General features: G+C 51.0%; 1 protein-coding gene across 7 annotated transcripts in view; it reads left to right on the top strand.

Annotated features, from left to right (window-relative positions):
* Positions 1-1,256: 1,256 nt before the first annotated feature.
* The window catches only part of RASSF2 (Ras association domain family member 2), a 42,021-nt gene continuing 19,955 nt past the window's right edge, over positions 1,257-23,322 (top strand). Inside the window, exons 1-2 of one of the 7 annotated variants that reach the window (XM_042931553.1) lie at positions 1,679-2,485; positions 2,831-3,010. The gene's annotated coding sequence lies outside the window, so the exon portion shown is untranslated. The other 6 variants (XM_042931551.1, XM_042931548.1, XM_042931554.1 and 3 more) reach the window with 6 other exon arrangements.

Here is a 23,322-nt window from a genome sequence, read left to right as displayed (position 1 = left end):
GCACCCTCAGTCATGTGCCTGGGGTGCAGGGAAGGCCAGTCTACGATGGAAGGGAAGAGCTGGCCCCTTAGAGAAGACTTTTGGGTTCCTGGGAGCCCTCCAGGCTCTGGATTTGCCTCTAACAGAGCTCTTCCCTGCAGTTCTGACCTCGAGGTCATAGAGCGAGCGCCATGTCCTCAATATATTACCCCCCATGGTGTTCATGTTAACCTGCAAACCAAAGAAGCTTGCCAGTACAGAGTTCCGCCTGAAGGGTAGGGGAGGATATTAATGGGAGAGCTTTGTGTTTATAGGTCAAGGGGATAGTACAAGTAGATAATTTTTTTTTTCCCCTCCAGAAAACGCTGATCAGTGGCCTCCTTGTTCCAGGGTAGCTGACACAGTTTTGAGCACCACCCTACAGCTGCATTTTGGGTTCAAAGGCTTTTGTGGCTGGGCTGGGAAGCACATCACCATTTATAACATTGTTTCTAAGGGAGACACATTCCAAGATCCAAACAATGAATTTAGTGAAGAATGCTTGGCTTCCAGGAGGACAGAGCCGGCTGTACCCTGGGGTTGGCTCCCCATTAACCATCAGGCCCCCTTTTTTGGCACGGAGACTCACCCTGCAGGGGTGGGGTTTGTATGTGGGGGGAGAATTATGATAAGAGGAAGGGAACAGAAAAGGGGCCCCGCAGCTGGGGTGCTGAGAGCCCCAGGAAGTCCAGGGATGGATGAGAGAGGGAGGTGAGAGGTGGACAAAGAAACTTGGCCTCCTTCACCGTCACGTCTGCCCACCCGTCAGTCGAAGGGGCCTTGCTTAGCCCCTGCTCAGCTCAAACCCTTTTTGGAATAAGGGGGTGGGAGGGTTAGGAAATGAATCCCACATCCTCTGGGGAATCCGGGGCGCTCGAGGTGGGCTCTGAGGGGCAGCGTGACTGTTCCCTGGGAGTGGCTGTCACAAGCGCGGGGCGAGCCAAGGGGCTCGGGCCGAGATTCCATCCGGCTTGAAGAGGGCGGCGGCCGAACGGGGTGAGGGAAGCCAGCCCATCCTCCCCACCCCTGCACTCCTACCCCCTCCCTGTCGCCCCCACCCCCAGCCCGGAAGAGACGCCGGCAGCCGGAGCCCCGACTCTCAAGCTGGGAAGGAGGGGACGCGCAGCTCCAGCATTGTCTGGGAGGGAGGGGAGAAGCTCCGCCCCCCAGGGGGAGGGGAGGAGGGAGGAGGGAGGGACGGCGGGAGAGGAGGGGAGGAAGAAAGGCGAGGGAAGAGGGGCGGGGGAGAGATGGAGAGCTAGAGAAAGGCGGGGAGAGAGGCCGATCCGACGCGGTAGGGACGGATAAAGGCAGGGGGGCGGGAGGGGCGGAGGGGAGGCGAGGAGGGCGGGGCGCTCGACCCCCAATCGCGCGGCCGCCGCCTGCGCTGCCCGACTGGATTTGAGCCGGGCCCGCGGATCGCTGACCCAGGCGCGCGCTGGAGCAACGGCCCCGCCCCCGCCGAGGCACCCCCACTTTTCAACTCCGCGGGCGATGCAGCCGGCTGGGGACGCAGGCAAGGCTCGGGGCGCGGGGCAGCGGGCGCGGGATGCGGGGCGCAAGGTGCCGGGCGCGGGCCGGTCCTCTCTCCCCCGCCTCCCTCCAGCCTCGCCGAAAGTTTTCCCGCGGTGTTCCCAGCCGGGTCCAGGTCAGCGCCTCAGTCCTCGGCTGCCCTGGTCTCCTCCCTCCTCCCCCGACCGCCGGGGTTCCTGGGCGTGCGGACTCCCCAGGGGCCGCGTGGGCGCCAACCCCTGCACGCCCACCTTCTGGTCGGAGAAAGTTGTGGTCCCAAGCTCGTCTTTCCCCGAGACCCCTGGGGGTCCTTCCTTCTCTCCGCGCCAGGGGCGGCGACAGGAAGGCACCCCCACCCCTTCTTCGGGGCCCCGGGACTCCGTGGTGAGCTGGGGCCGGGCAGCAGGTGCAAGGCTGGCAGGCCCGGACAGCGCTGGGAGTGCCCGACCCCAGCCCGGTCCCCATCTTCCCTGCCCAACGGACGGTTCCCCAGAGGCGGGTTCCAGCACCCAGCGCGGGCGGGCGGCGCGCCCGAGGCTCCTCCCGGAGGGCGCAGGGGCCCGGGGCCCTCGGTCCTCGTGGCACTTCCCCTTTGCGGTCTCCCCGCCCGCCTACGGAGCTAGTGCTGAGGTCGTGGGGGACCGCGGCTTCGCGTTCTCTCTCGCCCGAGAGAGGCAGGTGCCTTGGGCGACCCGGGTACTTCTGCATTTCGGGCGCCTGCTTTGCATTCAGCTCTTAAGCTGGGAAAGCCCTGGGGACAGCACAGAGAGGCGAGGTGGCCGGGCGGGGAGACAGAGGGCTCCATCTTACTCTGGGGCTCTCTGTGGGTGCTGGGTTGTTCACAGCACCTCTGCGCCTCAGTGACAGCAGGAGCTGAGCGCTAGGCTTCCCAGGTGTCCGGAATCCGGGTTCTCCCAGAGGAGAGAGGCTGTGACTAGTGTTGGCCAGGTTTATAGTAAGTACCTTAATGTGATGAATGAAAGTTTGAACCAGTGAGCTGACAAATAACAATTCATCCTGGAGTGAGACTCTGTTCCTGCCACAGTTGATCTTGGTACAATGGGAGGAAAGAATTAGAAACAATGATTCTTTTAAACAGCTGTGATTCAGAGCCAGGGGCCTTCTTGCCAGAGCATCTGGAGGAGGAATCTGGGGTGGGATTTATTTTACTTATCAATCCACATTTATTTCCTGGGAACTTTTTCTGCAGGTGGTCTGAGGAATTAAAGAAAGTTCTCACTGCTAAGAGATAAGGATTATTTTGAGGGTTATTTTTGTTTTTGTTTTGTTTTGTTTTTAGCTTGTGTCCAAATGCAGTGTCCCAGGGACTAAATGTGGAGTCAGCCTGGGAGGTGCCCACTTGGGAGCAGCGACCCTGGAGTGGCAAAGTGAGGGTGGGCACCAGCTTTCTGCTCTGGATCAGGCAGCCTGACGTCTGGGAACTGCTGCAGCCTGCTGGGCCGCGGGAGGCTACAAGAAGGTCTCAGTTGGTGGCTGAGCTGGGAGAGGTGGGGTAGGTTGGGAAAGCCGGCAGATAGTTCTTGCCCTGGAAGAAGGAGAGGAAGCCGTAGATACAGCCTGCCTGGGCACCTGGGAGGGTGGGCTGGGACAGTTGGGGATTCTCTGTGCTGGGGACGCTGAGCGGGGAGTCTTGCCCCTCCTTCAGAAGACAGGAGAGCAGGGGTGCCGTACTGAGAGGCAGGATCATCTAGCGGCGGGGGCGGGGGGCGGGTAGCCCAGATATATCCCATGTTCCTCGCCCTTATTTTTGTGCTGGTGAAATCGGTTAAAATGAGGGGTATCTTCGGGGAGCCGGGCTGAAAGGGGGCCGGGGGACCTGGAGCCCCCAGGCCTGCCCCCCTCCAGGGGAAGGTGGGGTGTGTGCCCTCTGCACCTGACTGCGTGGGCCAGGGCATGTGCACCTGTGCCTGTGTTCCTCCCCTGGCAGCATCCCCACCTTCCCGAGGGGGTCTCATTCTGCCACGGGGGCTCCAGAGCCCGCCTGCCTCTCTGCATGTCTGCACTGCTTCTGTTTGGGGCTCCAGGACCTCTCTCCAGTTTGTGTTGTCTTGGAAGTTAGTTAGGAGTGGTATACGACCTTCTTCTCAGTCCTCAACCCCCCCTGTTCTCAGATGCGCTGTCCTACCTGGGGCCTGTCAGTCACCCACTGGTTTTGCTTTGATTTCTTCGTCTGTTTTCCGGGGCCCCAGAGCCAGGCTTCGTGTCTGCCTTCTGTGCGTGAGCTGCTTAGGAATGGCCGAGAGAGTTGGCTGGAGTCGTGCCCAGGACCGCACATCCTGGCACCTCCGCTGGAGTGCCAAAGGCTGTCCCAAAGCACAAAAGAACGTTGGCCTGATTCTTGCCTTCGGTCCTCCCCGGGTACTCGGGCAGGAAGTGTCCTCACCGGGAGGGGGTGTGGAGGCAGGACGAGATTGCCAGCGAATTCTGCTGAGAGGCTAGGAAATGGACCGGGATTTGCCTTGTGTCTCCTTCTCTCCCCCAGGGTGAGAAGCTGGGCAGGTCTCCGCGGTGTGCTCAGAACAGAAGACGCCCAGTCTCTCTGTCTTCAAGACAGTTGCTGAGAGCTGCGACCACGTGGTTTACAGAACAAGGGCGGCGGTCCCTTTCTGCCACCTCCCTGCTTCTGCCACCACTCTTTACAGTAGGGTCCAGTGATTTACCCTAATGACCCACTGCCCTATTTAAGCACCTCCCCGCATCTCCAGAAGAATTTTAAATAAGTCCTTAAGGTGGGGTAAGCTCCCACAGGCCTGTGATTGCTGGTTTCATTTCTTTGGCCTGCCTCCGGGCTCCCCTGGAGGAAATGTCTGTGTGAGAATGGAGGGAAGCGGGCACAGTAAACAGGGACGTCCTCCAGACTCGGCCAGCGGGGCATCCAGTGGGTCATTTTTGATCAGCCCTGGGATGGCAGGCAGACTCTGGAGCCTGTAATCACAGGTTGGCGCGGCTGCTTGGGACGACAGCTTGAGGATGCAGAACTCCTGCCCAAGTCAGCTGCGGCTGAATCAGGGAAGGAAACCTTTCCCAGAAGTAGGGGGGTGGGGAGGGGCTCTTGGCTAATTCCCGTGGGATGAGCAAAGTGACTTAGAAGGACTTTGCCTATTCATTCCATTGATAAAACTTGACAAGAAGCTACCTTGTGCTGTCCTTGGGCATCTGAACCCCAAGTGATTTGGCAAGATAGGTTTAGTTGACCAGCACGGTGCTTTACCCATACTGGGCACTCAGTTAGATTTGTGAGATTTTGTTTTTTGTTAGATTGTGAGATTTTGTGTTTGTTAGATTAAGTGCTCATTTTTATTTTTTTTATTGTTTATTTTAGAGAGAGAGGGAGGGGAGGGGCAGAGAGAGAGGGAGACACAGAATCCGAAGCAGGCTCCAGGCTCTGAGCTGTCAGCACAGAGCCAGACGTGGGGCTCGATCTCAGGAACCATGAGATCATGGCCTGAGCCAAAGTCGGATGCTTAACCGACTGAGCCACCCAGGCGCCCCTAACTGCTCATTTCTAAAAGAGTAATGCAGAATATTGGATTTGGAGTTTGAATGTGGTTTTAACATTTTCGGCTGCATGATACCGGGCAATGTAATAGATGCTGTCAGCATCCTTCCCATGTTCCGTTGGCCTCAACCAGTGACTGACGAGAGAAGGTGATAAATACCCCAGTTCCCTCACATCTCTGCTGGGGTGACTTAGGGGCACGTGCTGTGCCGTCAGAGTTGCCTAGTAACTGGCTCCCTTCACTGGCTGCTGTCCCTTCCCTGTCTCACTTTCCCAGCCCTCTTCCACTTGCACTCAGATTCTTATTTGAGGGTCAGCTTCCAGGGGAAACCAACCCAGGATAGGATTTAGTTCACAGTCATTTACCGGTAAATGTAAACAGTAATTTAAAGTCTCTGAGCCTCAGTTTCCCTAACTGTAAGATGGAAACTGTAACTGTCTCACAGTGATATTGTGATGTGCATTCAGACAGGAGCCTGGCACAGAGCAGGCATTCAGGCAGACATTTGCTGCTCATTGATTAACATAGAAGGGGCCGTGGTGGATTTGGGAGCGGGTATTATGATGGCCCATGAATGGCCAATGCTTTGGAAATAAGCTATCCTTAGGTGAGGAGAGGAAACTGAGCTCATCTGCTCATGGCTTTCATACCTAAGCTGTGACCAGTGATACATTTTGAACAACTGACTCTCTAGAGGTTGGGGGGGAAGCCCTGCTTTGTAGTATTTGTTGATTTCTATAGTGTAAGTATTCCCACCGCGGCTGATTTCAAGTTACCAACATGGCGCCGTGAACACTGAGTCGGGAAGAGATGTACATAGTCAGCCCTTGAGAGCCAGTAGGAGCAGCTCCAGTTCGTAGCTGACCATGACCGAGCTGGGATGTGGCCTCAGTGATCTTAATTTTCAATTTTGTATACGAAGTAAGGAGGGTAAGAATTGTGCGAGGCGTCCACAGTTTGGGGTATGTTCAAGCTCTGCCCTTGAACAGCCGGCTGAATCACTCTGTGTGAGATGCTTCTGGGGTTTACTCAAAGACTATTGAAATGTTTATGCTGTTGTCTTTCAGGGCCTCAGTTTCCCCATCTCCGGGGTAAAGAATTAGACGCTTCCACTAGATCCTTCTGCCCCTGGGTCTCTTTAGGAAGAGTCCACTGCATTCTTCTTGTGTCCACTCAAAAACAAAACCTTTCACAAAGGAGAATCTTTCATGTGACCATACTTCTATTGTGCACCACAGGGCACTCAGCACTGGGCCCCGTTAGAGCCTTTTGCTGTGGTCTTCCCTGCTGGCAAAAGGGAATTCAGTAGAGATTAGCCCAGCCACGTTCCGCCTTCCTTGTGTATCGGTTTCTCTTCATGACACAGGCATGGCGTGTCCCCTGAGGAGGCCTGGGTGGTGGGGAGAGAGGAGCTGGTGTCTTTTGGAAGACTGTCCCTGCTTTCCTGAACCACAGTGCAATGTCACAGACCTCCAAGTGAAAGCCAAGAGAAGTCCACATGGAGAAGGAGACTTTCGTATGACAGAATCCAGCATCCCTGGTGCGGTTTTACTCCTAAGTCTCGGTTGACAGTCCTCTTAAGGGAGTCCCTGACTCAGCAATGCCACTGGTAGGAAGTCTTACCCTAAGGGTATAATTGGACAGGTGCAGGAAAATACATGCACAGGGATGTCCCTTGCACCATTATTTGTAATAATAACAACCACCAAAATGGAGACTAAATCCCAACAAAAGGAAGCTTGTTCTTATGGTACAGGTATCCCTCGCTTTTTGAAAGTTCTTTGCCCTTATGCTGCTTGGCTTTTATGAAAGATCTACCTTTGTACCTGTTTTTTTCTAACAGAAAGAAATCTGAAGGGGATTTTCACTTTTATGAAAATTGGCGAAAAGCAAAAATAGCATTCAGTGTTTGTTTTGCAGCAAACTAATGTAGAGGCTACGTACAACCTGAGCCCTGAGAGTGGTCCCGCCAGGCTCCTTCCCTGGGCCCAACACTCAGCATGTCGGCATCGAGCCTCAGAGCTTTGAACTGGGTTTGTGAGCACCTGTGCTTGTTTCAATGTATTTTGTGTATCCGTTAGCAAGATGTGGCCTGAGGTGTCGGAAAAGCCTAAGAGAGGTTCTTTTTGGGGTCTAGGAGTGCTAAAAATTTTTTCCATACAAATTCATGGGAATTGCTTCTTTGCTTTATACGACTTCGGCTCACAAAAGTTTCACAGGAACGCTCGACTTCTGGATGGAAGGGAAGACCCGCATATCTATACGCTGGAATACTGTGTGGCCACAGAAAATACAGGGTACAGATGTGCATCTATTCCTCTGGAAAAATATATTTCTAAAAAGCAGGTTACTGAACTGCGCTATTTGTATAATGTATCATACCCTCTATTTTATATTTGTCTCTGGAAGGATGTACGGCAAAATGTTCATAGTGATTGTTTCTGGTGAAATTTGGGGAGATACTGATCTTCGTCTTTTAAAAAAAATATTTATTTATTTTGAGAGCGAGGGAAAGCGTGAGTGCGGAAGGGGCAGAGAGAGAGGGAGAGAGACAGAATCCCAAGCATCGACGTGGGGCTCGATCTCATGACTGCGAGATCATGACCTGAGCCGATACCAAGAGTCAGACACTTAACCAGCTGAGCCACCCACACGCCCCGATCTTAGTCTTTTTTTAAGTTAAATATTTATATTTTTTATTTTTAATTATGGTAAAATATACATAATATAAAATCTATCCCTTTTATCCCTTGTAAGTGTACAGTTCAGGGGCTGTCTAGTCCGTTGGGTTCATTGTAATGTGATATCACCGACTGAGTGACTTAAAAACTACAGAATGTGTTTCTCATGATTCTGGAGGCTGGAAGTCCAAGGTCAGGGTGTCACCATGGGTGGGTGAGAGCCTTTTCCAGGTCTCTGACTTTGCATTATACCTTCACATGGCAGAAAGGATGGGGGGGCTCCATGAGATCTCTTTTATGGGGGTGCCAATCCCATTCATGAGGGTGGAGTCACCCCTATGAATCATACCCAAAGGCCCCATTTCCTTATCCCATCACGTGTTTTTTTTTTAAGTTTTTTAAAAAATGTCTATTTATTTTTGAGAGAGACAGAGACAGAGCATGAGTGGGGGAGGGGCAGAGAGAGAGAGGGAGATACAGACTTTGAAGCAGGTTCCAGGCTTTGAGCTGTCAGCACAGAGTCCAACGCGGGGCTCAAACTCACAGGCTGGACGGTGCAATCATGACCTGAGCCGGAGTCGGACGTTTAACCGACTGAGCCACCCAGGCGCCCCATATACCATCACATTTTGGGTTAGGATTTCAACATATGAATGTGGAGGGACACAAACATTCAGACAACAGCAGTGACATTAAGTGCATTCCCATTGTTATCCAACCATCACCAGTATCCATTTCCAGGACTTTTCCATCATCCCACACAAAGACTATACCCATTGAACATTAGCTTCCCACTCCTTACCCTCAAGCCTCCCACAGCCCCTATTCCACTTACAGTCTTGGGGTTCACTGTGCCTTGAACGTAAGAGCTGTCCTGTAGTGAGTGAGGCCCGAACCAGGTGGAGGTGAGTTGTTGAGGCCATCTTCCTTGAAGATTGAGAATGAGATCCTCCACATTTCAGTTTCAAGCATCCTTTGTGTGTTCCGGGCTCTGAGGCTCAACTTGACCCGCTCAATGCCCACCATGGTGGCTGTGGTTATGGCTGCTGAATGTTCTGTCCATAGGCAGGGTGACCTGCCTGGCATGCAGGGAGGACTTTAGTTGGTGGGGGTCCATGAGGCCCCAAGTGCTCTGGAGACATGGGTGGTAGCCTTAGATAGTCGGTGCCCTCTTCCTAAAGCTCCATACGGGATCTTACAGCTGGTCATACAGACATTTGGGATAAGGATTACTTTCTTATGCCTGTGACAAGATAATCAGGCACATGGTATAGTGGGGTGGGGAACAGGGGAGATGGTGTGTATGCTTCAGCTTCAGGTTGAGTCTGAGGTAAGAGGGGGTCGGGAAGCTTCAGGACCCAGAATTGGGAAACCAGGTCACGTGTTCGGGCGTCACGGGAGTGGATCACGTGGCTTTTCTCTGGAACACCTTGTTCTGTGGGAAAAGCTTGAACTTTCTTGGTAAGTGAGCTCCCGGAAGGGCCTGTCAGGCTCTCCAGGGGGTCAGCCATAGGATGTAGGTCTGGGAAGGACAGACTTGCCCACTGGACTCTGGAAGTTTCTTTACCTGGCCCTGTCTGTTTCTTCTCTGCCCCGTGGGAGGCTGCTCTTTTAATCCTAGACAGTCGGGGAAGTGTAAAGATTTTACAGAGATGGCCTTTGAAGCCCATGTTGAGGAGAAGTCCTGTTTTTCATGCTGTTGATTTTTCTTTAGGGTCATTTGGCTGGCTGTAGGGCAGGCAGAAGAGGGTGTGAATGTGGTTTTGTGGAAAACTTCCCCTCAGCCTCCTGGAAATGTTCTGGAAACCCCCAGATGAGCCATCTCTCCTGGTAGTAGGACGGGTCTGAGATCTGCTGCGTGAGAGTGAATTTTTCCACATGCACAGGGGGTTAAGGGGGTTAAAGGAAGGTGGATGTAAGATGCCCCACCATGGCTGCCCCCAGGGAGGGCCCAGCACACATTGGATTCTTCCTTTGCTGTCCCTTCCTTACTGCTTCTGAAGTGCAAGGAACCTGCCCAACTTGGGGAGTGGGTGGGGTGAAGGAGGCCCACCCTCCTGGCTCTTGGGTTTCCAGTCCTGGCCCCGGGTAGCCAGGAGCAGAAACCCCAAGATCTCTGCACACAAAACTCAGAATCTTAGCCTAGAGCACCAAAAAAGGAAAAACTGCTGGGGTTCCCTGAGGAAGGGGAAGTGAGGTCAGAGATGGGTCTCAGAGAAATCACTCAGTAAACAGGAAGAGTGGCCAGAAAGAAACCTGTGCTTGTCAGAAACAGGGAACTGAAGGCAGCCCCTCCTCACCTGCCCAGATCGGTCAGCACGTCCCCGCAGAGCCGAGATGCTAACCACAGATAGCGAGTGGGGGCCCCAAGGGCAAGGACTCATCCAGAACTTGGGCCCTCCCCGTGGGTCGGGGCTCCACCTAAACCCCATCATTATTGGGCTGGAGGAAAGCCTAATTCACCCTTCCCGAGGTACAACATTAAGCTACCCTATAAAATAGCTCTTGGTTCTGAGAGATGCAGGTCAAGAAATGCTGTCTTATTTGCCTGGTTAGGGCCAGTGTTTCCTCCACCAACTTCCCGTTCTTTTCCTCAGGCCAGGTCAGCCATAGAGAGTTTCCCAAGTTGTTGGAGTTTAGCCCCTGCAGGGGGTAATCTTGGTGAGGCCCTTCTGGTTAAAGATGACGAAGGTGCTGCTTTAGGGAGGTGGATGTAACCAGGCCCTTCCTCGGCAGGTCTGTCAGATTGGAAGGTTAGATTTCTAAGTCTTTAGTTTCTCTGAGCCAGAGTCTAAATTCTACACACACGCATGCGTGCGTTTTTTTTACCTCCTTAATGCCTTTTTTTTCCGTCCTGCTCCAACACCCTGGTTCTCTGATGGGAGCCTAAGGGCCTTTGGATTTCCTCCTAAACATCCATCCAGAAGGTCAAAAGCTCGTGGACGCCGGTGGGACTTTCCTATAAACAAGTAGTTGCTCATCCGGGCCTGCGAGGTGATTGTTTGGGTGAGTACCCGTGGTGACTTTCCAGGTCACTCACCTGGCCACCCGCCCGCTGGTGTGGAGTGGGAGGCAGGCCCTTCTGGCAGGAGTCCCAGGACCATTTCCTCATATCTGCCCCGACCACAGTGGGGACTCAGATCAGTGCACGGAAGGCCTGAGCAGAACAGGCCGGGGTCCCTGTCGGCCGACCGTGGAAAGAGCAGGGGCTTTGCACACCAAGCTGCCTGAGGGGGGACCCCAGCATGGCTTGAGTCTCAGCTGCTCATCTGGACGGTGGGACAGGCAGGGGCTGCCTCCTGGGATGGGAACCAAGTTTCCCATCAGCAAAGGCCTCGTATCTGTCATCAGTCAGGCCCCCAGGCTTTTTCCGGGCTGGGGGAGCAGGTGGTCTGTGGGACCCACGACTGTGAAGCTAGCTCATTCTTTAGACAGAGGGTAGATGTGACTTAGGGTCTGTGGTTCTGTGATGCTGCAGGTGCCCAGGTCCCTGGACAAGGTCTCCATCCCTGGCTCCCGCAGGGTCTGCTTTACCTACGGCTTGCCTGTCCAGCCATTCACTCACTTACCTCCCCTCCCCAGGACTCCTGGACCCACCGTGGCTGGCCGCTAAAGCCAGCCTATCCCTGCCTGTCCTGCTCAGCCCATTCCCCCATGTCTGGCGTTTCGCCAGGGTACCACAGAAGGAGCCCCGGGCTTCTTGTCAGCTCTGTGACCTGGGACAAGTTGCCTGACCTCTGGGACCTTCTGTTTCCTCATCTGTAAAACGGTGAAAATAAAGCCTTCCCCATGGGTTCTTTCTTGTAGGGAATAAGATAAAGCTTCTAGAGCCTTGTTACCGGCAGTGGCAGCATCACTTGGGAGCCCGCGAGGAGTGCACATTCTCCCATCCAGAAGTTCTGAATCGGAAACTGGGGGGGAGGGGGAAAGGAGTCTGTATGTGACGAGCCCTCCAGGGGATTCAGGTACACCCTCCAGTGTGAGAACCACCCCTCTGGACATGGCTGGGTCAGCCGATTTGTCGCTGAAAACTCTTTTCTCCCCCTTCCCCTCAAGAAAGCTTTCTCGGCAAGAACTCGAGGGCTTCAGCTTCTCCACCACACAGTCCAACGTTTGACCCCAGCTCCGTCTCTTCCTGGCTGTGTGTTTTGGGACAAGCTACTTCGCGTCTTTGTGCCTCCTTGGTTTCATCTGCAAAATGGGGGTATTAGGGTTTCTTTCTTCACGGGGTTGTTGTGGGGATTCGATGAGTCCAAGCAGATACTAGGTGGCCCATAGTAAGCTCTCATTTAGGGTAGCTGTCTATTATTCGCATTTGGTATTTTATTATTAGCACGGTGATAATATTGTGATTGTTCTTTTCCTGATTTGTGGGGGAAACAGGTGTCAAGGTGCCTCCTGAGATGAGTGTTCTGCTAGTTCTCTTGCACTAAGCCCCTTTCCACCTGCCAGCCTCTTCCCAAATACCTTCCGCTCCCCCTTTCTTGATGCTTAGCGGGCTTTTGAGGTGGCGATTGGCAAAGCCTTTCATTCACGGTCAAATGTAAAGCTGAGAAAGTGCAGTACATACACTTGGGACACTTGACCTTAACCCTACGTCCCTTGGCAGTGTTTGGTGCCAGACTCTTTCTCGAGCAGAGTGATTGGGAGAGCTGTGTGGGTGGGTCACTGGAGGCCTAAATGCCTGGAAAAGGGGACAGAGGAAGTGCATTCAGAGAGGGGAAGATCAGTGGGGTGAACAGGTCCCGGAGAGGTCACGGCCCTGGCCAGTAAGTGGGCCTTTCATTGAATAAAGCAGGCAGGTGGAAGGCAAAATGTGCCCTATTTCCTTCCCAAGCAGCCTGAATTTTGCCTGTGTCTGGGACAGGATCAAGTTCAGGTTCAGGAACCAGGAGGTGGAATCGCTTGCAATCTCTAGAACTTGGCAGGGTCCCAGGCCACAACTCTTGTGTCCTTCCTCGTGTGGCGCAATAGGGTTGGGGTTTCCTGTTTGCCATCGACACTTCTTCCTGCCCCTATACCAAGGAGCTGAAATGCAAGGGGACTATCTCCTCTGCCACTGCTTGGTGACAAAACGGAGTCTCTCAGGAGACCTGATGAGAAAGTCTTTAACACTATAGTATGAAGCGCTGTGTCAGATAACTTTCTGCTCCAACCCAGGGGCTCCCGATTGTCCCCAGGAGGCAGGGCAGCACTCAGAGAAGAGGTGGGGACAGGCCCCAAAAGGGGAAGCTGTGGGCCTCCAGCGAGCGTTTCCTTTGTATCTGGAGCCTGGGGCTGGCTTCCTGGCTTCTGCGGTACGGTGCCCTGCATGACGGAGCCCTTTTGCATCAGCTAGCTGTGGCCCTGCACACACTGATCCTTTGCGATGCTCTACACCGTCCCCTCACCCCTTTGAAAGATTAGTAACGGGGAGGGGGTGCTAAAGATCCAACTTAGTTTGCTTTGAGAAGATCCCATTCCTTCCATTTTTGAAAGGCTGCTTTGGGGTACATTTCGTGGTGTCCTCAGTCTACACAGCTGTATCCCTATCGGACTTTAGGATCGTTCTCAGCCCTGGTTGTACATTGGCACCACCTGCGAAGGCTTTAAAACTGCTCATGCGGGGCACCTGGGGGGCTCAGTCGGTTAAGCTAAGCGTCCAACTCTTGATCTCCGCTCAGGTCATGATCTCGAGGTTCGTGGGATTGGGCCCCGCGTCCGACTTTGCGCTGACAGCACGGAGCCCGCTTGGGATTCTCTGTCTCCCTCTCTCTCTGCTCATGCTGTGTCTTAGTCAAAATAAGTAAACTTTGAAAAAAGCGGTCATGCCTGGGGCCCTTTCAGGGGGTCTGCTGTCATCAGTATGAGTTGCAGCCTGGGTATCAGGAATTTAAAATCAGCTCCTCTTGCCACCCACCCCCCACCCCCACCCCGAGCCCCATCCTCAGGGAGAGTTTAATGAGTGCTAGAATGAGAACCTCTGAGGTGTCCTGTGTCTCAAGGCAGCTGCTTCTCCTTCCTGCCCCGGTTTCGGCCGAGGCCTAGCAGACTGCACATCCCTCTCGTTGGTCAGAGGGCGGCTCTGTGGGGTTTGCCCCCCTGGGAACTCTCTGCGGCAGGCCCTCCCCTCCCCTGTCTCGTTCTCCTAGCTGTACTTTCTTAGATACTGGGACTGCCTGGGTGCTGGAAACCGGCTGTTGCCCCCGGCCCCCATCCTACCCTGGTTGCTGAGCTCAAGCCTGGCTCCTGCCGTGCCACCAGGAAGAGAGTTTGGGAAACAGAGTGGGGTTCTTTATCTCATTCTCGACTTTCCTGCCAGGGGTTGCCAGCCTTTCTGTTCTGCATTTGCCCTTCTCCCTCTGGGGGCTTTTCAGTTCCTTTGTGTCTAGGCCAGAACAGAAACGGTAGGGATTAGCCAGCGTCCCGGGGATGCTCTGAGACCAGAATTAACTACGGTGTGTTCTCCAGGCCCCCTGACAGGAAGGGAGTGAGGGCACCGGAGTCTGGAGCAACCAAGAGCTGAGAACACAGGAGACCTTGCTCTCTTCGAAGAGAGCTTTGGATGCCTTTTCCCACCTCCTTGAGCTTCTTGAGTGCTTAATGTTTGCCTTCCTCACAGGAAGCTGAGCCGGTGACTTTCAAGGGCTTGCACGGCCCCTCATTTATTCTTGGGGAGGCTGGAGACACCTGTGAGTGGGGGAGTCGGTGAAAAGGAAGAGGGAGGGATCTTTTGTGCAACAGCTGCAGGGGTTTGACTGGTCCGGAGCTGGGGCAAGTCTGCCCCCATTCCTGCAACTTAGCCTCCAGCCAGCGGCACCTGGCTGGCTCCTGCCCCCAGCTGCTTCCTCCCAGCCTGAGGGTGGTGGGAGAAAGTGGATTGCTCATGAGTCTGAGCTGCTTCCCAGTCCTGGGAACTGTTCCCAGTCCTGGGACCCTCCTCCCAGAGGGGCTCTCAGCTGATGGCTGACTGGCGCAGGGGAGCAAAGCCTGGCCTGCCTGTCTGAAGCAGGGACAACTCTGTGGAGTTATTCACACGCCGGAGTTCCCATGGGATCAGGCTATGGCTGGGGTCCAGCTGAACCCCGGTGACCCAGTTCCTTCCCCGGCCCGGCCCTGCTTCCCTCACTTGCGTACAGGTTTCTCTCAAAAACACTTCCTTAGTAACTCATGTGCCCCCAAATCCTTGTTTGGGGCTCTGCTTCTAGGAATCCTCTTACCTAAGACAGCAGGAACCCGCTCCCTCCCTGGAAGAAATAATGATAATGGAAACACCAGATGGATGGTTTCTGTGTGGTGGTTAAGTGCTGGGGTGGAGGGCAGGTTGAGGCGTGAGCGCCTGCCCCCGACACTGCCCAGGGGCAGCGGGGACACTTTGAAGGAGGAGCTAAGTTTTGGATCAGGGTCTGGGGAGCATGTGAGTTTGCTTGGGTCTGTAGAGGAGCATGGACACAGAGCGTGAAAAGCAGACCCAGAAAGTTCTCTGTGGCTGGGGTGTCACCCTCCAGTTGTGTAGGAACCTCTCCTCTGTCAAAACGTTCTCTTGGATCTTAAAGAGGGTTGTGTCCCCAGGTTGTCTTTGGTGCAAGCAGGAAGTAATGGATGGGTAGTCACGTGAAACATACAAACTAGGTTGCACCAGCAAGGTACATGGTATTGCCCAGGCATTTGAGGGAGCCGAGGAGCACCTAGAACATTCTGCCAAGGCATGATGTCAGTGCCAGTAGGAAGGACTGACTCGTCCTTTGGCCCCAGCGGGTCTTCAGTGTGACTAAACCCCGGGAGGCTCGTGTCCCGATGTGGCAAGCCCGATATTTCGCACATCTCCAGACCTTTTAGCAGATGTGGTTCAAAATACACTCCACCTCTTAAAGTCTTTCTACAGGGAAGTCATGCTGATTTAGAATGCTTGAGGAGGGGCGCCTGGGTGGCTCAGTCTGTTGAATGTCTGGCTTCGGCTCAGGTCATGATCTCACACTCCGTGAGTTCGAGCTCCGCGTCTGGCTCTGTGCTGACAGCTCGGAGCCCGGAGCCTGCTTCCGATTCTGTGTCTTCCTCCCTCTCTGCTCCTCCCCTGCTCATGCTCTGTCTCTCTCTGTCTCAAAAATAAATAAAAACGTTAAAAAAATTTTTTAGAATGCTTGAGGAGTGAAAGACTCTGTTCACAGAGGAAGTTCAGTAGGTGTAAATAGGATTTAGACTCCCAAAGAGCAGCGCCACATTACAAAATATTTTTGATAAATAGCTTTTTATGAAGTTCTTTTCCTATAAAGTTTATGTGTTGTGTCAGAGTTGTCCTTCATCCGTGTCCCCTTTCTCTCCCCTTCTTTTTCTGTGTGGGAAGCTATGAACCGTGAGCTGTTTCAGTTCTGTGTCTGAGATGCTGGCCGATGTGGGAAGCCCGGCCTTCCTCCCCATCTAGTTGGCTCTTCCTCAGAGAGATGGTGGCTTGCCACTTGTGCATCCTCAAGGCATCGTGGAAGCGTTGCTTGTAAGTGATCCTTACAAGGCATTTTGGAGTCCCAGAGTGCTCCGCAAATTCTTGATAATAAGAGACAAGGCAGAAGAGTTGCAACAGCCACCGAACAAATCCCTCTCTCCGAGGCTGCAGACATTGGCAGGCGCCTTGGAGGAAGTGTCCAATTGAATCCACATTCCAGCCCCATCCACCATCTTCCTCCGACCCCTCCTTGTGCGAGGAACAATACTCTGTTTAAGGAATATCAGACTGAACTCTAAATTTCCGGCCCTTTGTTAGCTTTGCTGCTGTGTTTGCCTTAAAGTGAATGTTAATTTAGCTGACACTCCCCCCCACACACACACTCCCGTCTCCCCCAGCCCTCTCCACCCCTGTCCCCTTCCCTCCTCCAAAACCCCCAACTGGTTGGAGGCAGCCAGTGATTTGTGGTGATAGTTGCAAAGCTTGTGAAGGGAGATGCAGGTGTTGGTCTCAAGACAGACAAAGAAAGGATTGGGTCCTAGAATCAGTTACTTATTTTATTTTATTTTATTTTATTTTGTGTTTCTTTCTTTTTTTTTTTTTTTAATTTTTTTTAACATTTATTTAATTTTGAGAGACAGAGCACAAGTGGGGAGGGGCAGAGAGAGAGAAGGAGACAGAATCCGAAGCAGGCTCCAGGCTCCGAGCTGTCAGCACAGAGCCCGACGTGGGGCACGAACCCACAAACCGTGAGATCATGACCTGAGCCGAAGTCGGAAGCTCAACCAACTGAGCCACCCAGGCGCCCCTGTGTTTATTTCTTTATTTTGAGAGAGAGAGTGCAAGTGGGGGAGGATCAGAGAGAGAAGGAGAAAGAGAATCCTAAGCAGGCTCCATGCTGTCAGTGCAGAGCCACATGAACCGCGAGATCGTGACCTGAACTGAAATCAAGAGTTGGACGCTCAACTGACTGAGCCACCCAGGGGCCCCAGTTACCTGTAGTTTTAATTCAACCGTGTGGTAGGCTATTATTTTCCTAACACCCCTCACCCAAGACTTGTAAAAGTAAGAAAAAAGGTGGGGAGAAGTTCAGGTTGGAAACAAAGATGGAGGCAACACGAGCCAGTAGGTCTGATGCATAGCGATGGTCTTGCTAAGATCACCCAACACAGGTAGGGCGATGGGACCCCGGAGAATCCCCACATTTGGGCCATGAGACTACTTGCTTTTTATCAATCTGGCAAATACAAAAATAGTGGTTAGGGAGGTTGAACATCTTTTCGTAAATTTGCTAACTATTTTAATTTATTTTTCTGTGAATTCTGTGAAAGTATTCATGTTCTTTGCCCGATTTTCTGTTGGGTGTAGAATCTTCTTCTTATGGATTTATTAATTTTGCATATTAATGACATCAGCTAATTTTATATATTAATGGTGTTAGCTAATTTTACATATTAATGACATTAGCCCTTTGTCACATGTATTGTAAATGTTTTCCCCCAAGTTGTCATTGACTTTTGACTTTGGACAGGGTAAAAAATTTTTTTCTAAACAGAAGTTGAAAATCTTTACAGATTGGTTCCATTTTGGTTTTTTTTCAATTATGCCTTCTGGATTTTGAGTCTTTCATAGGAAAGTCTTTCCCACTTCAAGTTTATATATATCCTATGTTTCCTTCCAGCATTTTATGTTTTAATGTTGAAATTTTTTATACAGATATCATTTCTTTTGGTGGAAGGAGTAAAGTAGGGGGTTAGCTTTCCCCTCCTCCCCTTTCCAAAGGCTAATCAATTCTCTAGCAACATTTTTAAAATTTATCTTTCCCCTGCTATTTAGATGTAGCCCACTTCTATGTTCCCAAATATATTTGGGTCTGTTTCTATATGCTGTATTGTTTTATTGATCTGCCTGTTTTTTTCTCCAAGTACCAAATTGTTTTAATAACTGTAGAGAAGACTTAAATTCTCTAATTGGAGGGGCGCCTGGGTGGCTCAGTCGGTTAAGCGCCCAACTTTGGCTCAGGACATGATCTCACGGTTCATGAGTTTGGGCCCCATGTTGGGCTCTACACTGGCAGCAAGGAGCCTGCTTGGAATTTTCTCTCTCTCCCTCTCTTTCTGCCCTTCCTCTGCTCATGCTCTCTCTCTCTCAAAATAAATCAACTTAAAAAAAAATTCACTAATTGGTATGTTCAGTGGATTTAAGAGGGCATGCTATCAAAGGGACTTGTCTTAAAACAGGACAGACTGCTTTCAGATGCAAAACAAAATTACCAAATTATAGCTTATGATGGAGGCAGTGAACAAAAGAGTCCTGCAGAAAACCCAATCTGTGAGTTAGATTAACTACAGAATTCTTTTTTTTTTTTTTTAAGTTTATTTGTTTTCTGAGGGAGGGAGGGAGAGAGAAAACACACACATCAACAGGGAAGGGGCAGTGAGAGAGAGGGAGAGAGAGAGAGAGAGAGAGAGAGAGAATCCCAAGCAGGTTTTCCACCAGCATTTTGGAGCCCGATTTAGGGCTCAAACCCATGAACTGTGAGATCATGACCTGAGGCTGAAATCAAGAGTTGGACACTTAACCGACTGAGCCACCCAGGCGCCCCAGGTTAGCTGCAGAATTCTAGGAAAAGAAGGAGATGGAGGTTTGAGTAAAAATGATACAAGACTCGAGGGATCGGGGCAGGGACAGATGGATGGATGGATGGATGGACAGACAGTGCTAGAGAAAGAGGATTGGAGACATTGCCGAAGAAGAACCAAGAATGGAAGGAAGAGAAGAGTATCGAAGAAAGAATAGAATAACATTTCCCTGGTTGAGGAAAGACTTGAATGTTCACGGTGACGTCTGTCCACGGCCACTAACCTGGTGTCTGCTCCAGCCAGGCTGTGGGGTTGGCTCTGGCTGAGGTTCCCCCTGACGGCTCTGGGTTTTCTTCCTTGGGCTCCTACCACCAGCTCCCGGCTCTGCCGACCAGCCTCCCTTTCAAGGCACCTTTTCCTCTTGGCCTCCAGGGTACCGTGTCTCCCTGCTCCCCTTCCAGGGGCTCCTTTTCCTCTGCCCATCGCTGACCTATGGAGTGCATTGGAGCCCAGCCCCCTCAGCCTTCTACGCTTTCCCGACCTCCTTCCCTGGGAGTTGCGTGCTGTCACCTAACTGGGCCACAGACCGGGCTGTGCCTGCCAGCCGCAGCCTGTGTGTGTGCATCATCCTGGACTCTGCCTTTAAGCCCACGGCCATCGCTTCTCGGCCTTTTGGCTAAGATCAAGTGTAACCCCACAGCAAATCTGGCAGCGTGCCCCTTTCCAAACCTTTTTATTGATGCGTCAACGACTTTTCCATCTACCTCTCTAAACCCTTTAGACATTGTGACTCCACCCCCATTGTCCCCTTCCCTGGGTCAGGACCCTCCAGGGGTCCCCTTGCCACCGTTCCCTTCCATAATCCTTTCTCAAAGCAGGTGGGGTGGGGCAATCGTTCTGAAGTTCAAGTCAGATCACACCCTCTCCTTGTGTTCCTCTTGCCACTGTAAAAATGACCCCAGATGCGGTGGTTTACTCTCTTACGTTCTGGAGGCCAGAAGTCTGAAAACGGTTTCACCGGGCTCAAACCATGGTGCCAGGAGGGCTCTGGGGGGAAACCATTTGCTTGCCTTTTCTGACTTGGAAAATTGTGTTCCTTAGCCCATGGCCCCTTTCTCCACCCTCAGCCAGTGTAGCACCTTCAAATTTCTCTTTCTGCTGGGCTTGTCTGTGGCAGATCCTCCCTCTGCCTCTCTTAGAAAGACACTTGTAACTACATTTAGGGCCCTCCCAGGTAACCTAGGATGGTCTCCCCATTTCAAGAACCTTAATTTAATCACACCTGGGGACTCATAAGGTAACATTCACAGGCTCCCGGGATTAGGACCTGGGTACCTTTGGGACCATTATTCAGCCTACCACACCTCCCGTGGAACCCCAACTCCTTGGCATGGTCAAGGTCCCCCATGGGCGCTACCCCATCTTCCACAGCTCCGGGGTGCATGCTGCTTCTGTCTGGACCACTCTGCCCTTCACCTTTACCTTTGTCAGCTGTACCTCATCATTGAGGTCTCAGCTGAGAGGTCACTTCCTCCAGAAAGCTCCCGGGAACACCCCAAGTCCAGATTAAGCGCCCTTCTGTGTGCTGCCATATACCTGCCTTCCTTGCTAGAACAGTCTCCTCCTGTCCATCTCCTGCTAGACCTTGAGGGCAGGACTGTGCCTGTTCACTTTGCTGTTGAATCACCATCAGGAAGCGCAACATGTGGCACAACACTAGGCATACAATACATTTTTGTGAAATGTGTAAATTAAAATATGCATAGAAGGGGTACTTTAAAAACTACTCACTAGTTATGGGTAATTGTCTTTTTAAAAAAATAACTTTTTCACCGGTCTGATTCTCTTTTTTCCTTCTTTTTTTTTTTTTTTCCTGCAGTACATATGTATTCCTATTTTTATGATTTTTTTCCCTTTAGGAAAAATAGAGAAATTAACATTTATAATTTAGAGAGAACAGTTGTGTTCTTAGGATACTACTTTTGGGTACGCAGGTGGGGATTGAATTTTCTGAATGGAACTCAGCCCTTCAGCTCCCCTCCCCCACACTGATTGCCCCTCCTTTCGGGGGGCCTTTCGTGTTTGTTTCTTGTGGCTGCTTGAACACGTCACCGAAATGTAGCCCCTTAAAACGACACAACTTTATTACCTCGGTGTCTCACTGGGCTCAAATCAAGGTGTCAGCTGGGGCTGTGTTCTTTTCTAGAGGACCCAGGGGAAAAATTCACTTGCTCGTCCTTTTCAGCTTTTCACATTCCTTGGCTGGTGCCTGTCTTCCTCCAGCTTCGAAGCCAGCAACAGCAGATTGTGTCCTTCTCACATTGTACCATGATAACACTGGCTTTTCTGCCTCCCTCTTCCATTTTGTAAAAAATCTTGGCGAAATACCCATAAAATGTATCCGCTTCGTCATTTTTTTAAAAAAAATTTTTAGTATTTATTTATTTTTGGGAGACAGAGAGACAGAGTGCCAGCAGGGGAGGGGCAGAGAGAGGGAGACGCACGATCTGAAGCAGGTTCTAGGCGCTGAGATCCGAGCTGTCAGCACAGGACCTGACGCAGGGCTCGAACCCGCAAAACATGGGATCATGACCTGGGCTGAAGTCGGACGCTTAACCGACTGAGCCACCCAGGGGCCCCAGCAACCAACTTTCTACCTTATGGTTCTATGACACTGGCTACTTTGGAGACTTCATATTGGTGGCATCAGCCAGTGTTTGTCCTTTTGTGGCTGGCTTATTTCAATCAGCAGAATGTCCTTGAGGGTCATCCATATTGTAGCACGTGTCAGAATTTCCTTCTTCTTCTTCTTCTTTTTTTAATGTTTATCTATTTATTTATTGACACAGAGAGAGAGAGAGAGAGAGAACAAGAGACCTAGGGAGGGGCAGAGGGAGAGGGAGAGAGAAATCCCAAGAAGGCTCCGTGCTGTCAGCAGAGAACCCAACGTGGGGCTTCAACTCACGAACTGTGAGACCATGACCTGAGCCGAAACCAAGAGTTGGCCGCTTAACCAACTAAGCTACCCAGACACCCCAGAATTCCCTTCTTTTTTAAGGCTGCATAATATTTCATGGTATACCATACACCGTTAATGCATTCATCTGTTGATGGACATTTGAGTGGCTTCCAACTTTTGGCTGTTGTGATCAGTGCTGCTACGGACATGAGTATATACATATCTCTTCAAGATCCTGCTTTCGATCCTTTTGGATATATACTCAGAAGCGGAATTGCTGGATCATAGGGTAATTCTATTTTTAACTTTTTGAGGAACTGCCACGTGGACCACATGTCCTCAGTGGTAGCACCATTTTACATTCCCCACCAACAGTGTCCAAGGGTTCCCGTCTTTCCACAGCTTCATCAACACTTGTTATCTCATGTCTTTTTTTTTTTTTTTAATGTTTATTTATTTTTGAGAGAGAGAGAGAGACAAAGTGTGAGCAGGGGAAGGGGCAGAGAGAGAGGGAGACACAGAATCCAAAGCAGGCTCCAGGCTCTGAGCTGTTGGCACAGAGCCCGACACGGGGCTCGAACTCATGAACCACGAAATCATGACCTGGGCTGAAGTTGGACGCTCAACCGACTGAGCCACCAAGGCGCCCCTGTTGTATCTTTTTGATACTAGTCATTCCGACAGGTGTGAGATAGAGGTCTAATGTCATTCTTTTGCATGTGAGTTTTCAATTTTTCCAACAATTATGAAGAGACTCTTCTCCCCCTCTTGAATATTCTTGGCTCCCTGGTCAAATATTAATTGTATTAATTGTATTAATATTAATTAATAAATATTAATTAATTTCTGGTCCCTAAATTCTGTTCCAGTGGTCTATGTGCCAGGATCATACTGTTTTGGTTGCTATAACTTTGTAGTAAGATTTGAAATCAGGAAATGTGATGCTTCCAGCTTTGTTCTTTCTCAGGATTGCTTTGTCTATTTGAGTTCTTTTATGGTTCCATACACATTTCAGGATTATATTTTCTGTTTCTGTGAAAAATGCCGTTGGAATCTTGATAGGGATTGTGTTGTTCTAGAGATGGCCTTAAGTACTATGGACATTTTAACAATATTCTGATCCATGAACATGGGACATTTTTCCATTTGTTTTTGTATTTGTTTTCAATTTCTTTCATCAATGTCATTTAACTTTCAGTGTGCAAATCTCTCACATCCTTGCCTAAATTTGTTCCTAAGTATTTTATTATTTTTGATGCTATTGTAAATGGGATTGTTTTCTTTATCTCTTCTTCAGATAGTTTGCTGTTAGTGGATAGAAACACAACCAATTTTTGCATGCTGATTTTGTATGCTGTACCTTCACTGAATTCATTGATTAAGTCTAACAGTTTTTTGGTAGAGTCCTTAGGATTTTCTCTATATAAGATACTATCATCTGCAAACAAAGACAATTTTATGTCTTCTTTTTTGATTTGGATGCCTTGTATGCGTTTGTACTGCTTGATTGTTCTGGCTAGGATTTTCAGGACTGTGTTGAATAGGAGGGGAGAGAGTGGGCACCCTTGTCTTGCTCCTGATCTCAGAAGGAAAAGCTTTCAGGGTTTCACCATTGAGTGTGATGTTTGCT

This window comes from Panthera leo, chromosome A3, assembly GCF_018350215.1.
Source record: "Panthera leo isolate Ple1 chromosome A3, P.leo_Ple1_pat1.1, whole genome shotgun sequence".
Lineage (NCBI taxonomy): Eukaryota > Metazoa > Chordata > Mammalia > Carnivora > Felidae > Panthera > Panthera leo.
Note: the sequence above shows the minus strand (reverse complement) of the source record. Positions and strands in the feature narration are given on the sequence as shown.